General features: G+C 34.1%; 1 protein-coding gene across 1 annotated transcript in view; it reads right to left on the reverse strand.

Annotated features, from left to right (window-relative positions):
• Window position 1: 1 nt before the first annotated feature.
• LOC105216588 (cryptochrome-2) overlaps window positions 2-18,567 on the reverse strand; it is a 108,566-nt gene continuing 90,000 nt past the window's right edge. The window contains exon 6 of the mRNA XM_054228000.1: window positions 2-299. The gene's annotated coding sequence lies outside the window, so the exon portion shown is untranslated. The remainder of the gene's footprint in view (window positions 300-18,567) is intronic.

Consider the following 18,567-nt stretch of genomic DNA (forward strand, 5'->3'; position numbering starts at 1 on the left):
GTTTTATTTCATTTTATTTTATTTTATTTTATTTTATTTTATTTCGTTTTATTTCATTTTATTTTTTATATTTTATTTTAAATATTTAAGCTTTTCATCGTCCACTTTGTCACTTCGAACTTACTTAATTTTTCACACCAGCCATTAAGCCCTCTATCCACTTAACAGTGTTTACCTTCTTCAAAAGCCGCTTAATACGCACTTTCAGCAAATTTGTTGTTTTTTACCGTTTCTTTATGTAAACGAAAGCACTTCGTGTGTGTGGCTTTACGTTAATATTTCTTCGCACTTTTCATCACCTGCAAGCAGAAAGAAAACATAATTAGTGACTTTTTTCAGATTTTTCAATTTAAAAGGGCTCTTAAGATGTTGGGTTATAATAGCATGAATGGATAAGTGCAATTGTCTTTCTTCTTTAATAGCAATAAAGCTTAAGAACTTCATGAAGATATGAATGATTACGAAAATTAAATTTTTGAATCCATAATATTCACATATGAGAAAAGTATGTCGGTTTTGCAGGAATTTAAGCCTTCCTTTATTATTTTAACTATACTCAATGCAGTCATATTGGAAAATAATATCACAAATATTAAAGAAATTTATTTAATATTAAAAAATTTTAAATTAAAATCATTAAAAACAAGTAAGGAAGCGCTAAATTCGGTTGTGACCGAACGTTTTATACTCTCGCAATTTATTTAATTAATTTCTTGATAACACACATAATTTGACATACATATTCGTCACATATATCGTATAAAGTCAATTGACAGTTTAAAAACCTCAATATTAGGTATACTCCCTAGGGGAAGTTATGACCCGATTTCACTAATTTTTGCCATGGAGACATATAATTAAATAGAAGAAATATATTCTCTTTTAATTTCTTCAATATCTGAAAGACATACCTATATTTTCTGCAAAAAATTTGTTAGAAGCCCATTTTTGATATATGGGGCCTTGAAAACTTATGGATCGATTTCGGCGATTTTTAGAATGGTTCTGTTCCGATATCTTCGCTAGAGCTTACTTTGTATATTGTAAAGTAAACGATTAAGATCAACTTCAAAGATCTGGTATATGGAAAATAGGCGTGGTTGTGAACTGATTAGGCCTACTTTCAGCATTTACCATTGGGATGCTAAGAAAATATTATGAACCGAATTTCATTGAAATTGGTCTATTAGTTTCAGAAATAAGGTTTTTGACTCATATACCCATTGTGTACACCAATTTGAGTGCAGCTCTTCTGTACTATCTTTATAATGAAATTATAATCTGATGTTTTTCCTTGCTGAATTAAAGTATTTTTAGTAACTTTCAACATAACCTTTGTATAGATGGGGGCGTGGGGGCGTGGTTGTAATCCGATTTCCTTTATTTTTAGACTGTATTAGAAAGGAAACCCTAGAGAGTTTCGTTGATATATAATATCTTTATTGGTTTCATCAAGATATCATTATTGCTTGCACGAACAGACGGACAGACAGATATCCGGATTTGAACTCTCCTCGTCACCCTGATCAGTTTGGTATATATAACCTTTTTTTCAAAATTATCTCAATTTATTTTATTTAAAATTATTATATATTTAAAGTATAAAAATAGCGCTAAACATAAGGAGGCAGCGCTAATTCACAAATATAATTGCTTCAAAAAGTTCTAAAAAATAGTCAGATTTTCAGAATAATACGTTTTTTTAAAAACAAGCATTTTTAGAAATGTGGCAACGCTAATTGAGAATATTTTTTTATTTTTAAAATGTAGCAACATCAAATAGTTTGAAGTATTTTTTCAATTAAATAATTCCAGGCAATCTGTTTATATAAAAATTTTTTTTTCTTTAAGCATAACGTACATATTTTACAATAATTTCACTTATTCTACAAAGCGCCGATATACTTCTCATATGGTTAATAAAATAACATTTATTTATGCAAAAAACCTAACATTGCCCTCTTAACAAAACTTTAAATATTGACCTTCTCAACCGAAGCCTTGAAGCATCAAACTTACTGAACCGTTATCAATAGCCGAATTACAACCGATTTTCAACGAAAAATGCATAAAATTAAAAAGATCCATTTTCATAATACCACCAGCTACACTTTTGACCCACTTTCCAGCGAGTTCCGACTTTAATTTAATGTCTGTCAAATGGCATCAGTTCACTTCGCAACGAGTTTTTCTCTAGTTCGCTCGTTTATACTATGCACACACTTTATCGACTTTAAGACTCCGCGCTAAACCGGTTTAGGTTTCACTGCCGCTTCACTACCGGCGGGCAATCGCCACCCTCCAACCCTTTGGATATTTAGTGAGTTTGAAAACTTCGTGCAATCGTTTTCATTTCAATTGCATATCCGCTTGGCCAAAAATTACTTTTCATGGTGAAACTTTTCGAAATCACAAAATTGCTTAGTAGCAAGTATAAATGGCGCATAATTCAAATTACTTCCTGCTATTGCCAAGTCGCAGAATGCACATCTAGATGCGTACGCTTACTCGGATGGTGTAACCCCCTGAGGAAAAACTGACTCAAAAGAGAGAACAATAATTTTAGTGTGGTCGAACCTGGAGGAATTTAAAACAAGCTTTTATAACTATAAGCTCACCCGAATTATAGGAAAATGCATAAGTTTAGAGGGGATTTATAGATTATTTTCAGGGAACCCTGGGAAATCCTTGACCTTCTTTGATACTAATCTTCTATATAGAAATAGATTTTAGCTTTCTTTCCCTGGGAGTGTGCCCAGCGCCATCAAATCAGAACACAGAAGTCTCCGAAGTGGTCACTCAGAGACCTAAACATGCTTTCGGACTCGGCTTTTATAGGTCTTCTTAGACGATACCTTTCGATAAAGATCGGTATCTAAAAAATTGTTGTCTTTCAGACCGAAGTATTTTGATTTATCATCTACCCGAAACTTAATTATTTCCTACTGTTGATGGCAGTTATTTCAAAAGAAGACTCAAAATTTGGACTGGAGTCGACCAAAAAGTGGAAATGACCAAATTTATTACCTTCTTTCTTTAAGAAAATCTTCGGATCGAGTTTCTCCCCAAAAAATTTTTTGTTGGTATAAAAATAAACGGCACTTATAGGTCTTCTTAGAAGAGACCTTTCAATAATGATCGGTAACTAAAAAGTGTAGTCTTCCAGAACAAAGTACTTAGAACTCATGTTCTGCTCGAAACTTATTTATAGTCTAAATTAGATGACAGTACTTTCCACAAAAGACCCAAAAAGAAGACTTGGTTCGGTCAAAAAGTGGACCCGGATTTGGACGTGGACTAGTTCTAGATCCACCTTTTTTGTAAGGTAACCTTCCCTCATAAAATTATCCCCACTTTGCTGGTATGAAAAATAAAGGGCACTGGTCCGAAAAGACCTACCATAGAACCAGTTTGAGACTAGTCTACTACATTTTAGGTTACTGCATAGCTTCTTGCATATATTTTTATGTGCATAACTGCAAATAACTGCCGTTAACAATTTGATGCAACAACAAGATTTGTTATTGTTGTTGTTGTTGTGCATATTGTTGGCAGTGCAGCGTTGCATTCATGATTATAACAATTTCCATTTCCGGCAATGTCATGCAAGTAAATACAAACGGCAACTCAAACGAAACAAAATTGTTGAAAAAATACAACAACAACAATAAAAGCAAGAACAACAAAATAAAATCGAAAAACTGCAAGCAGTGCACTGCCAGCATTTCCATTATGGAAGTCTACCCTTTAATGGCTGTCAACGTTCCTGCGTCCGTCGTTCTTCGTTCAAGTTTCTCTAAATCAAAAGAGTCATTAGTAGTTTTCTAATATTTGACATGGCTGCCTGCCTGCCTGCCTGGCCGAACGTTATCTTCATCATCATGTCCATTATCATTATAGTTTTGGCCATTAGAGTTGCATTCTTGCATTCTACGAGTCACTGGTGTGCAGCGATTTTCAGTTGCAAATATAATTTATGACTTTCATTTCACGTTATTATCACCATCGTCATTTTTCGTTTTCATCATCACCATCGTCATCGTCATCATCATCATCAATTTAATAAGCCATTCATGCCAAGCAATTTACTTTCACTAGAATACTCCTGTCTTTCATTTTGTCTAAGCGGCTCTGCACTCGCCCTCTGTCGCTCTCTTCTACTCTCTCATTTCCTTTTGCTTGCAGAACTTTGTTTTAGTTAGCTCACTCTCATTCATTGCACTCCTAACAGTGTTGGACAATTTTATAATAAATATTGTACCGATTTTCGGTATTTAGAAATTCAGTGATGGATAAAGTTTTGATAAAGAACTTGAATGAGGAGATGGCATTTGTACAGACAACAGTACTCGCGGGCTACAAAACGAAATAATGTGATCTCAATGGTAATTTAACGAAAATAAAGAGAATAGGTATTTTGAGAAGTTGTGGATCCGACCTGGGACACCCCAAATACCTTTCTTAAATGACCGAAAATCTCATTAGATGCCACAGTATTTGTTACAGAGATTAAATGTCTTCTTTAAATCGATAGTTTCATGAAGGTTTATTTGTTGACACTATACCATATTTCTTTAATAACCGCGTAAAACTTATCGGTAAAGAACCTAACCCATAGATCTATTTGGTCTGGATTTTATTTTAGATTATAATTTATGGACGTAGATAACCATATTAGTGTCTATAGGAACGATATTGATATATATTAGTGATCAAAGAATTCGATTTCGAGCGTAATAGACGCATGAAGACATAATCAATAGATAGCTTACGGTATCCGAAATTTACAAATTAAGAAATAACAGAAACTTATACGAGGTGATATACGGAAAGGAACTAGATAAAGGTGCGTTTTTTGATTTTCAATTGATTTTATGTTTTTGATCTCCTTTAGATCTTTTAGATATTTTGGACTGACAATAACTCAAAAATCATTTTCGGGATTTAGAAATATCTAGAAGTATACAAGCTTTATCAGCTGAATATCCAAATTTAAACGGAACCGTCCGTAAACACGTACTCTCAATTCTAGAATCCCGCAATCTCGGGAGGTCTGAAAGCCACGGTCCTTAGACGCATAACATTACCTTCCGATATTCCACTTAGGAAGCAAGTAAAATACAACTACAGTTCCCCAGCACTATGCCGACCTACACATCACGATACTCGCCGAGGCCGGCTAACTTTTCAATTCACAAAATTTCTAATTGTAAACTTTGTGCGGCAGCCTTTTCCGCTCGTATTTCCGTTGCCTCAAGGTCTCACGTACAACTATCCACGAACTGACCTGCCCCTACTATATACCACGACTACAACTACGCGTGTATTTCCTTCGCACTATTTCCTCGCACTTTATGTGCGCACAATTCATTTGCAGCATTCACCACAATTTGTGCCCGGAATTGTTTTCTCCGCGCTCGTTTTTTGGTATTTAATATTTGTTGCTACTGCATTTTGGCATTCCTTTTGAGAGCGTCTTGCAAAACTCTTTTGGCCATATTCAATTTCAAACTTTCCCATTGCATTTATTTGCCCGTGTCCGCGTGTCGGGACCAAAGTTGATATTAGTACTTTCGAAGGGGGGAGGGAGGTAGCTTCAGCGGCGGTGTGTCTGCCACTCACCGTCGTCGTCGAGTGCTCCTTACGGCTTGTTGGCGCTTGCAGTTGCAGGTGGCATATTTTGACATTTGCATTGTTTGTTTAATAGTCGTCTTCATGCTCGCCAGCTGGCGAGGAGTGCAATTCGTAAACTTGTAAATTTTATTACACTTGATGGCGTACAAGGAGTAAATAAGCGAAAAATAGTGATATTTTTGCAAAACTTTATTAGTTTTGGTGGTAGGAGGGTGGATTGGTGTACCCAGTAGAGTGTCGTAATGTTTAGAGATCGGTTTCTAAGCTGGTCTTCTTTTTTAGAGGAGTTCTCTCGGGCTCCCACCTCAATTCCTTCCATAGAATGCCAGATACAAAATCTTCGACTTACCCCGGATGATACTTCGAGAGGCTCCGGCGATCTGGAGCCTTTCTACGACTAGTAAAAGTACAAGAAGATTCACTTTTTTAGGCAAAATGATTTTAATCTGAAACATTTTTATATTTGAAATCATTCCGAAGAACCGGAATGGATTCGGTTACTAACTGGCCTCTTTTAGTGAAGTTTTCTCGGGCTTTTCAGACATAAGGACTTTGTCCCCTCAAAGCGACTTTATTACTCCAGAACATACTTTAGAATTCTACTGCTAGTTCGAGTCTTCCTCAAACAGACTTTAATGGTCCGAGAAGTATCAGAAGAAGACTTAACTGGTCCGAAGAACCGGAAGGAATAGCAGATTATTAATCACCTGTTTAGAAAGGAGTTTGGATCCTTCGTTTCAGCCTTTAGAACATGAGTTTGGCGTGTTTGATAGTCGGTTTCCTGAGCTTCCACAATCCCAGCTCTTTTATGTACTTAGCTATCGCATTTCGTGGGCGAGATCAACTCAGATTCGGTAGTTCGTTCTCTTTACTCAGTCGAACTCTCGTTCATCTGAATTCTACACGTAATCCTCTAACGGAAGTTGCAGCTTGTCCTCGTTATTCCTGTTCAGAGCAGTTTTTACAAAAGCAAGCCCTATACAAGCTTTCGAGAAATTCCAATTTGAGTTGCGGTAAATCGCAATATCAAAGCAACCCCAAAGGTATTACAAAGAAGAGCTTTGAATGGTACGTATATACTAGTATGCTCCTCGTTAGTGTACATCTACCAAAACCGCAATGTCAAGAAAACAAACTGGCAACCTTTCCAAACGTGTAAATGAAAACGAGACAGAATGGCTACGTGAATAACCGGAAATCGTTGCGAGAGAGATAAGTGGAAACGCGCTAAATGCAATTGCAGTGTGATGGGAAAAGCTACGCCAGGCGTCACAGCGTCACCATTTAAGCGCGTCACATTCACTTGAAGTTGACTATCAGTCAGTTAACCGGACAGCTACTTTGTCAGGCATAGGACACAAGAGGTGTAAGCAAACTTTAACTATGAATAGGTGAGTAATTTCTATTTAGTTGACACGAGAGTGCACAAGTGGCTTACCAAGGACAAGCGTGAATATTTTTTGATAAAGAAATGGTTTGAGCATTTTTGAAATATGAGAGGATTCGTAGAGAGCATTGACTCAAGACATTCTGCAGAGGCTTGGACACTATCTAGATCTGCCACAATTTCCTGATCTATCTAAATTTGGTTTCCATCGGATCGGTCTGACTGGGGGAACAAAAAAGTTTACATGAACTGAAACGTTGGATCTACTAGGACCGAATGTAACCACAAAATAATAATTCTTTAGCAAATTACTACACCCCAACTAAGTCCACAAAGCAATAAAGTTCTTTATTTGCTCACTGATTTAAGAGTCATAACAGTACTGCCGCCAGCGCCACACAATGAACGAAGAACGAAGAAGAGTTAACTCGCCAATTGTAGCGCGAGTAATAGACCGGCAAACATTCGAACTTCCGAGGTAATTTTCTCCATTTTTTATTAAGTTTATTTATAGCCGTAAATTTGTTTGCCTTTGGGGGTCTGCTATTATTGCGGTTATTGTTGAGAGTCTATCTCCATCCTCTTCTTACACTGGAACTGCGAGCGTTTATTGCCACCGAAAGTGCAACATGCAACAGAATGGAGAAAAAATTGCAATACTACGCGCGCTCATTGCTCACCCCACTCCCTCGAATCGCTTGATAAGTGCTCTCACATACATTTTATATAGTGGATATATGGATAAGCGGGTAAACAAAAGTTTTGCACCAAAATTTTCGCGCTGAGATTGAAAAGTGCAAAGTTATTGCCAGAAAATTATTTTTCAAGTTTATTATTATTTCAATTTGAGAGTGAATTCACAATGAGAAGGCAAATGCTGAGAGATAAGCGTGGCTGGAATGAAAAAAAGTGCATATGTAAAGTATGGGGGCTTAAATACGGGTGAGAACTAAATAAAGGGTGATTTTTTAAGAGCTTGATAACTTTTTAAAAAAAAAAAAACGCATAAAATTTGCAAAATCTCATCGGTTCTTTATTTGAAACGTTAGATTGGTTCATGACATTTACTTTTTGAAGATAATTTCATTTAAATGTTGACCGCGGCTGCGTCTTAGGTGGTCCATTCGGAAAGTCCAATTTTGGGCAACTTTTTCGAGCATTTCGGCCGGAATAGCCCGAATTTCTTCGGAAATGTTGTCTTCCAAAGCTGGAATAGTTGCTGGCTTATTTCTGTAGACTTTAGACTTGACGTAGCCCCACAAAAAATAGTCTAAAGGCGTTAAATCGCATGATCTTGGTGGCCAACTTACGGGTCCATTTCTTGAGATGAATTGTTCTCCGAAGTTTTCCCTCAAAATGGCCATAGAATCGCGAGCTGTGTGGCATGTAGCGCCATCTTGTTGAAACCACATGTCAACCAAGTTCAGTTCTTCCATTTTTGGCAACAAAAAGTTTGTTAGCATCGAACGATAGCGATCGCCATTCACCGTAACGTTGCGTCCAACAGCATCTTTGAAAAAATACGGTCCAATGATTCCACCAGCGTACAAACCACACCAAACAGTGCATTTTTCGGGATGCATGGGCAGTTCTTGAACGGCTTCTGGTTGCTCTTCACCCCAAATGCGGCAATTTTGCTTATTTACGTAGCCATTCAACCAGAAATGAGCCTCATCGCTGAACAAAATTTGTCGATTTGTCGATTTTTCGATTTGTCGAACCGAACACTGATTTTGGTAATAAAATTCAATGATTTGCAAGCGTTGCTCGTTAGTAAGTCTATTCATGATGAAATGTCAAAGCATACTGAGCATCTTTCTCTTTGACACCATGTCTGAAATCCCACGTGATCTGTCAAATACTAATGCATGAAAATCCTAACCTCAAAAAAATCACCCGTTACAACACAACAAAGTAGGAAAGTGAGAAAATTTAGATTAGGGTTGCCACCTGTTACAAAAACTTATTTGTATGAAACAGACGAGATAAACGAATATGAGCTCGATGGCAACGAAACTGAAGAAGTTTAAAAGGAATTTAAATTACCATATTTTTAACCGGGTTGCCATTTTTTTTTAATACTTTTTAGTCTTCTAAGTTTAAGAAGGCTTATATATTGAATAAAGTTTCGACAATGGTTGCCAACATTATGTATAGGAAACTACAGAAGTGAAAAAAAGAGGAAATTTAAAAATATTGATTTAAGTGGGTTGCCACCTTTTTTAGTTTTAATATTATATTATTAAAATATGGGTATCAAATTAAAGGGATTGAAGAAAGCTGCCAGTTGAAGATATTTTTGAGAAGGGTTGCCACTATTTTTATTATTTTCGATTTTAAAAGGATTCATATTCAGCAAAGAAACACTAAACTATGGGTGGACAACTACAGAAATTAGAAAAAATGAAAAATTGAGCAAGGTTGCCACCTTATGATATGATATATGGTAAACATATAATATTAGATAAACAAATTATATTCATATGGGTATCAAACTAAAGAGAATAAAGAAATCTTGCAGTTGAGACCATTTTTGGAAAGGGTTGCCATCAGTTTAAAATGCATAAATATAATAAAATAAAATAAAATAAAATGAAATAAAATAAAATAAAATAAAATAAAATAAAATAAAATAAAATAAAATAAAATAAAATAAAATAAAATGAAATGAAATGAAATGAAATGAAATGAAATGAAATGAAATAAAATAGTCTCTTTAAAAATTTTCGTTTAATATTATTTGTTAGCATTTCCATTGCTTAACAGTATTAAAAAATATTTCAGGCGTCTACATAAGTAGGTATAACTAACTACACATTTATTATACTTTTAACACACCACAAAAAAAAATATTTTCCAATTGGCAAATTACCGCATAAACGCCAAACTCAGCAACAGCACGAAAACGTTACCATAGTGGCAATAACAATAACAACAATAGTCATCAAGTTCATAACATGAATTGCTTTACACTTTCCGAAAAGTGTCGAATGTGACACTGAAGTGCAGAAGTTTTTGCAACTTTAATGCTTCGCCCATTGAAACGACGACAACTGCGGCAGAAAGAGGTGCCAAAGATGGAGAAAACGAAGTGAAGAAGAAATGAAAATGCCTCAAGCCAAAATATAAATTTTGCAACGCATGTCTTGAGAGTGTAAATATATACGTATAAATATACATATGTGTATGAGGTACGAGTATACATATGTATCCATATCCCCCTATTTTCGTTATATTTGGGTGTGTGGGTGTGGGTGCATGTGGGATGTGTGTGCTACTGTGCACAGTCAGTCTTCACTTTCAATTGAATTTTCATTTCATTTGTATGAGTTTTTAACGAAATTGTGGCACAATTTGTCTTTAGCCTCGGAGTGTTGATGCAGCACGTAATACACTTTTAACGGTTTCTGTTCACACACACACACACACACTCAAGCATTTAAAAAGAAATTTTAACTTTTCCTACTTTTGAGTTGAAGTGTCTGTGTGTTTTGAGTGTGATTTTTGTCACCACTTGCATTCGGGTGTTGTTGGTATTTAAATCGAGTGCCATTATGAGTGATTCTTCAAGTTTGCCTTTAAGTTTGCACTGATTGCACAAATTATTATTACAGTTATTTTCAGAAATTATGTGCACATTAGTAGGGAGTAGAGACTGGAAAAGAAAGAGGAAGAGAGGGGAAAAATAATGGTTTCTTAAACGAAAACAGATTTAAAGAGTTTAAGAAATGAAGTTCAAAAGTTTAATGTACTAATGAAGTCTTCTTGCAGCCAGCGCTGAAGTGTAGGCTGTATTTATTGCTACTTATTTCATTACTGAAGCTCATTTTAGTAGCCAATCACGCTGAAAATTTATCGAATACAAGTACAAGGTCACTAAGACTCAATAATTTCTTATGTATATTTTATATATAACCGTATTTAAGCCCTTTTGCTATCGATATGAATTATGCGCTTTACTCCCAAATGTAGGCAACGATTTATTATGGCATTTTGATCTTTTTCTGTCTCCTACAAAATAAGGTAACTCTAATAAAACAAAAGCAACATCGCCGAATATATAATTTGCAATAAATGTAGTCATGTGTAAAATGGTTTGGTTGAAAAGCAATATTGTTACTGCATACATTTAAGCGCAGTATACCAAGAAAGTTCTAAAAAGTTCCAAAAGAGTTCAGTATCGAATATTCAATGTGGTGGAAAAATGGAACTTAAAAAAATAAAATAATTATAAAAAAATATAAATGAATTAGAAAAATATGTAAATTACTAAAAAATAAATTTAACAAAAATAAATAAAAAAGATTAAAAAAAAAGATCAAAGTAAAAAATAATAAAAAAGTAAGTAAAGGCTAAGTTCGGGTGCAACCGAACATTTTGTACTCTCGCAATTTATTGCTATATTTTTATTAAGAAAACACACAATTTGACCCGTATATTCGGCATAAATATATTTCGCATATTAACCGATTTATAAGCTATTAAGCTATATTAGGTATTCTCATATATTCATATATAAGGGAAGTTATGACCCGATTTCAACCATTTCTGGTACAGAGACACACTATTAGAAGAAAAATATTTCCTCTGAATTAAATTAAGATAACTGAGAGATTTACCGAAATTTTCGGTGAAAAGTTACCTTGGGGCATTGAGTTCTTCATATTGATATTCGGGGCATTGAAAAGTTAAAGTCCGATTTCGACATTTTTTTTCGCAAGTGATGCCACAGATCAGATACAGTATTTGTTTAAAGTTTTATTTCGCTATCTTCATTGGTTCCTTATGTATATATTATAAAGTGAAGGAATCAGATGGATTTCAAAATTGAGTTATATGGGAAGTTGTCAAGGTTGTGAACCGATTTCGTCCATTTTCCACACGTATCATCAGGGTGTCCAGAAAATATTATATACTGAATTTCATTGAAATCGATCGAGTAGTTCCTGAGATATGGTTTTTGACCCATAAGTTGGCAATGCCACGACCATTTTTCATTTTGTAAAAAAAAATCTGAGTGCAGCTTCCTTCTGCTATTATTGCTGCGAAATTTACGTTTCTGACGTTTTTCGTCAGTGAGATAACTCACTTTTAGTAATTTTCAATCTAACTTTTGTATGGGAGGTGGGCGTGGTTATTATCCGATTTCTTTCATTTTGGGCTGTATTATGAAGTGGCTAAAAAAAGCGACTGCAGAAAGTTTGGTTTATATAGTTTCATTGGTTTGCGAGATATATAAAAATAACCGATTTGGGGGCTGGACCACGCCCACTTCCCCAAAAATATTACATCCAAATATGCCCCTTCCTAGTGCGATTATTTACTCCAAATTTTACTTTCATAACTTTATTTATGGCTTAGTTATGACACTTTATAGGTTTTTGGTTTTGAGGGCGTGGCAGTGGTCCGATTTTGCCCATTTTCGAAAGCAACCTCCTCAAGTGTGCCAAAAAATACGTGTGCCAAGTTTCGTTAAGGTATCTCAATTTTTACTCAAGTTATCCGTTGCAGCAGGGACAGACGGACGGATGGACGAACGGACAGACAGACATCCGGATTTCAACTCGTCTCATCATCCTGATCATTTTGATATACATTACCTAGATATGGGGTTCGTTCGTTTAGGTTTATGACTTACAAACAACCGTTATGTGAACACTAAAACTATTATACTCTCTTGTATGTTGTGAGAGTATAATGATAAATAATTAAAACATTTAATATAAATAATTGAAAGACTAATAATTTTTCTATTTTTTAACTTAAAAGCTCCATACGTAAATGCAAGGCATTTTTTCTTAAGGGGTTAGGTGGTTTTCAGAGCCTAAAAACAAGAGTTTTTTCATATTTTTTTTTTAATATATATATTTCATTCACCTAGTGTGGAATTTAAAAAAAAAATATTTTTTTTTTTTATTTTTCATATGTACGTAGATTACACCTTTAAAAATAACATATTAAAATTTCAAATCGATATCTCAAATAGTTTTTCAGTTATAGCAATTTAAAGAGCAGCCGCTCGGTCACAGTGATCATTTTATCTTTAAACGCGTTTTTCTCGAAACATCATTTTCCGAATTTGCTGCAGTGATTACTCAAAAACAAATGTTCCGATCACTATTGAATTTTTTTTACATGTTCTATATACAGTAGAATCCGTTTATTATGACTCCGCCTATATTGACCAACTGGTTACTATGACGTAATTACCCTACGAAGTTTGGTTTTCATATAAAATTCTGTATAAAAAAGTCGGATATAATGACTTCGCTTACAGTGACATGTCGCTTATTATGACCCATTTTTAATAAATTATGTCCGGTTAGAATGACTGACATGATTATTTACACCTCCCGCAATGTTCGTTGATTCCCGACGCCGTTCGGCACGTAGCTCGTTTTTGTTTTGAGTCTCAGTGAGTAATTGACACTTGAACGTCACGCATTCTTGTTTGTTTGTTACTGTGAAAAAATGTCATCACAACGACGTAAAGCATTTACAATTGAGGAGAAGGGTGCAATAATATGCAGATTAGAAAATGGAGAATCTAACGCATGTCTCGCAAAGGAATTTGGCGTGGGTCATTCGACAATCTCAATGATTTTTAAAAACAAGAACCGCATTAAGCAATCGTTCAATTCAAATGTTTTGAAACCGAAGAGGCTTCGAAAATCACGACAAGAAAATGTTGATGAAGCATTAATTCAGTGGTTTAAAAACATGAGAAACAAAGGAATACCTGTCAGCGGCCCTATGCTACAGGAAAAGGCAAATGGTTTTGCCGCGCGTTTTGGTATTCTCGACTTCAATTGTTCTGCAAGCTGGATTAGTCGTTTTAAAGTTCGACATAACATTGTGGCGGGAAAAATTGTCGGTGAATCTTCGTCTGTTGATCAAAATTCAACAATAAACTGGTTGATATCTGTGTGGCCGAATTTACGAAGACAATTTTCTGATGATGAGATATTTAATGCTGATGAAACCGGAATTTTTTACAAATTAATGCCGGATAAAACTTTAAAATTTAAAGGTGAAAATTGTAGTGGAGGTAAGTTGTCGAAAGATAGAATAACTGTCATGGTAGCAGCTAATATGAGTGGCACAGAGAAAAAGAAATTGCTCATTATTGGAAAGTCACAAAAACCAAGATGTTTTAGAAGTGTCAAATCATTACCTGTCGATTATGCTAACAATCGTAAAGCTTGGATGACGTCAGAACTTTTTGAAAAATGCCTTCGTGATTAGAATCGTGATTTGGTGAAGAAGAAGAAAAAAATTCTATTGCTGGTTGATAATTGCCCGGCGCATCCAAATGTTACTGATTTAAAGTCTATAACACTTGCTTTCCTTCCGCCGAATACAACATCAGTACTGCAGCCAATGGATCAGGGAATAATACGATCACTCAAAACGAATTTTAGGAAGAACCTAGTGCTCAAAATGATTAGCTGTCTTGATGCTAATGAAAACAACTCTTCTACAAAAATAACGGTGCTAGATGCAATTCTGATGGTTAATGATGCCTGGAATAAAATGTCACAAAGTACCATTCGTAACTGTTTCAAACATGCAGGATTCATTGAAAGCCACGACGATTTACCTATTCAAATATCAAAACATGAATTCGATGAAGAAGATGACATTCCTTTATCTTTGTGGTCACGAAACCTAAATTCAGATTCTTTAGCAGCACCGGAAATGTGGGAAGATTATGTTGACGTCGATAGCGCTCTCCTCACATCCGAAGAACCCAACGATGAAAATATCGTACAGAACATTAGTGCTAAGAAACAACTCGAAAGTGATGGGGAAGAGGAAGTCGAGGAAGAACCATTACCTACCGCAGAAGAGGCATTAAAAGCTGCAGAATTATTATCACGATTTGTTCACAGCAATATTGAAAATGATAATTTGACCATAGCTATGTCTTCTATACACAATAGTATTAGAGACTGTTTTTACAATAAAATGAAAAAACAAAAGCAGACAAAAATTACAGATTACTTACAGTAAAATATACACTTGTATGTGTTATAATGTGCTGATTACGTACAATTTTGATTTCGATTTTATATGTATGTATACATATTTAATTACTATGTTTCTGTATTAAAGTACTTAAGTACATACATATTTACATAAAAAAGTTTTTCATTTCAAAAAACGCTTGGTATGACGTCCGCTTATTATGACGTGTTTGTCAATTCCTTTCGATGTCATAATAACCGGATTCTACTGTAGTTCTCCGTGCAATGTCCTATCAATTTTTGATCTGATCAAATTTTGGCAGGCCAAAAACAACCAAAACTTTGGGTAAAATTCGACTATTTTTTTTTAACGCCGCAATATTGTAAATTTTTGATTTTTTTTTATCGTAGGTCATTGTACAGACAATATTATCTAGTTTAACGAGAATTTTTTTTTTACATTTCATCCACGGAGAAGACCGGCATCACTGCAGCAGTGAAGGGCCTTTTTTTTGCGCCGTTGGAGATCGACTATAACTTAAAAATATTTAATATTTTTATATTTTTGAAACATGTATAAATATATTCTTAAAATTTTGAAATAATTGATGAAGTATTTTTTTTAATATAAATTCCCAAAAATCACCTTTTTTTAGGCCATTACACTAGGTGTGCCCCTTAAACAGTATTTTGCGAAATTTTTATTTGAAATTCTCAAAAATTCAGCCATTGATACCTCATCTCCCATGACGTGTCCAAAAAAAAAGGTCTTGCGGTGGATATCATAACTCATGATTGATTCATCTTAAAACAGTAAACCAAAAATATTTCGATCGTACATGGATAAATTTAGTTAATGAACGAAGGAAAAAAGAAAATATTGAATTTTTGGCCGAATTAAAGCAAAAAACTCACTTTTTTTGGTAAAACTTTCGGCATATATCGGTTCCAAAAAAAAAAGTTACAATAAAAATATAAAAAATCCTTCGTTCATTAACTAGACAATGTTAGTCCAAAGACTTGTGCAAAATTTGAACAAAATCGCTTCATAACTTTTTGAGATATCGTGTCCACCGACTTGAAAAATTGAGTTTTGAGATAAATGTTGAAGTAATTTTCGTAAATTTTTTTTTAAATATCTATAATATAAAAATGAATCGCAAAATGTGTTGCTAAGCGCATAACTCGAGAACCGCTGAACCGATTTCGCAAATTCTTTTTTAATAATGTTTTTAGAGGTATCGTGATGGTTCTTACGAGAGAAAAATTAGAAAAATTGCTTGAAAAAGTCTTAAATCCACAATTTTTTAATCACCCATACAAACAGTTTGTGTCGTTAGTCTCGAAAAAAGTCGAGAAGGGCCAAACTGATCTGTCTAATTTTAGTTTTGAAATATTTATGGAAGGCCAGGGAAGCATTAGAAAGAAAGTATATATCGAAAAATAGTGAGGAAGATAACAAGAAGATCATTTTATTTGAATTGACAACAAAATTATAAAAAAAATCAAAACAAAAATAATAATATTTTGAAAGTTGTCATTGTTGCTTTGTTAAAATCTTTTTATCATTGTTCATTTGTATAAGGCTGTGTCGATATCCCAAAACAATTTGTAACAAGTAGGGAAAGGCAACCGAACATTTTATACTCTCGCCATTTATTGATGTAATTTTATTACATACAATTTGAAATAAACTCCAATAGAATAACGAAAATCAGCATATATAGTACATGAGGGTTGAGGTAATTCCTGAACCGATTTCACTCATTTTCAACGCCCAGTTATAATGGGAATAGGGGCAACTTCGCAAATGTTAGTAGGCAGACAAACGGCAATTCGATCTTGAAATTACTCCTAAATTGCAAATCAACGAAACACCAGTCTGCAAAATCACCAAAAAAAGAAAGATTTTCCAGATATTCAAGTCGCTGGAGGTACTGCACAGGACTTTAAAAGATTTACGCGACAACGAAAATATTTTTGGTGAAGCCATGATTCTGTTGGCAGGTGATTTTTGCCAGACTATTCCTGCATCAACTGTTGCTGACGAACTAATCACATGCCTAAAATCATTTAATTTGTGGCGACACATAAAGAATCGCCAATTAACAAATAACAAACGAGTATTTTTCCAACAATATCATACTGCGATTGTAGAAATAGTTGAAAATGGTAGCGACGCAGTTGACACCTCGATGGATTAATAACATTTTTAACGGGTTTCTGTCACTTCATGGCTTCGAAAGAGGAGCTTATTCATCGTGTTTTTCCTGACATGAAACCATAATATAATAACCATAAATGGCTTATTGAATGACCTATATTGGTGGTAAAAAAACAAGGTTCTCTTTGATCTTATTGCGACAATTTAGAATTTCGTAGAAGGAGAGTTGATACAGCTACAAACCAGGATGACGTATTCAATTATCCCAGAGACTATTTTAAATTGCTGGACTATCCCCAATCACTTGCAATTAAAAGTAGTGTGAGTTGTCATCATGCTGCGTAACATAAATTCTGTGAAGAAGATAATCAATATCGTCACCAAAGCCAAGATAAAGCCAACTATGAAATTTGGTCATTTGTTACTTTCTTCAATATACGATTAAAAAAATCAAAGTTATAAAAATTATGGTGATTTGCGCTTAACACAGATCTACAATAATGTCTATCAATCATTTTAAAATTTATCGGCTATAACGTTTTCGTCTTTAAGCGTAAGAATTTTTTCTCTGCATTGAAAGATTTACTAATTTAGCCGCAAAACGTGTGGCTGGGTCTGCTAGTAATTCATATAAATAAATTGTGAAAATTTTTGTATAAATCCATAAAAAATAATGGAAAAGGAAATAAGAAAAAACATGTAAAAACTTGTAAAAAAAATATTAAATTAAAAAGAAAAAAATAATTTCAAAAATTAAAAAAATAAATATTTTGCTAACCCTAATTTGTCTATATTTTAATGTCTACTGAGTTACTGATGAAAGCAACATTTTAATAATTTTTTAATTTATGTGAAAATTATTTGATTAATTTTAATTCAAAATTGTTTTTTCACTTTTGCAACGAAAAGTAATACGAATTATAAGATATTCATTACTTCATTTTAATAACTATTTTATATTATCCACTGCAAAATATGAAAGACTGATCGTATTGTTTTGCCCATAACTGTAGAATTACATACATTAAAATAAAACATCAACAATTTAATCCTGAAAAGTGGATTTGAAATTTAATATTTATGTATATTTGAATAACAATAGGTATTTTCACCTTCCGCTATAAATAAACACACAACAATTTTATATAAATATGTATTAGTGTTAGTAAGTCAATAAGTGTCAGTTGACTTTAACGATTTAATGATTTATTTCCTCCCACGCATGTTTAATGCTGTAATGTGAGAGTGTGTAATGGAAACTAATTAGTTATAAATGCGTAGTTGTTTAAATAGTATACTCTAAACTACAATAACAAATGCGCTAAATACACACCGACATGCATACATTTAGGGGCATACATGAATAATCATCCATTATACACACACATACACACACACACACACACACCCACAAA

Source organism: Zeugodacus cucurbitae, chromosome 3, assembly GCF_028554725.1.
Source record: "Zeugodacus cucurbitae isolate PBARC_wt_2022May chromosome 3, idZeuCucr1.2, whole genome shotgun sequence".
NCBI classification, from domain to species: domain Eukaryota; kingdom Metazoa; phylum Arthropoda; class Insecta; order Diptera; family Tephritidae; genus Zeugodacus; species Zeugodacus cucurbitae.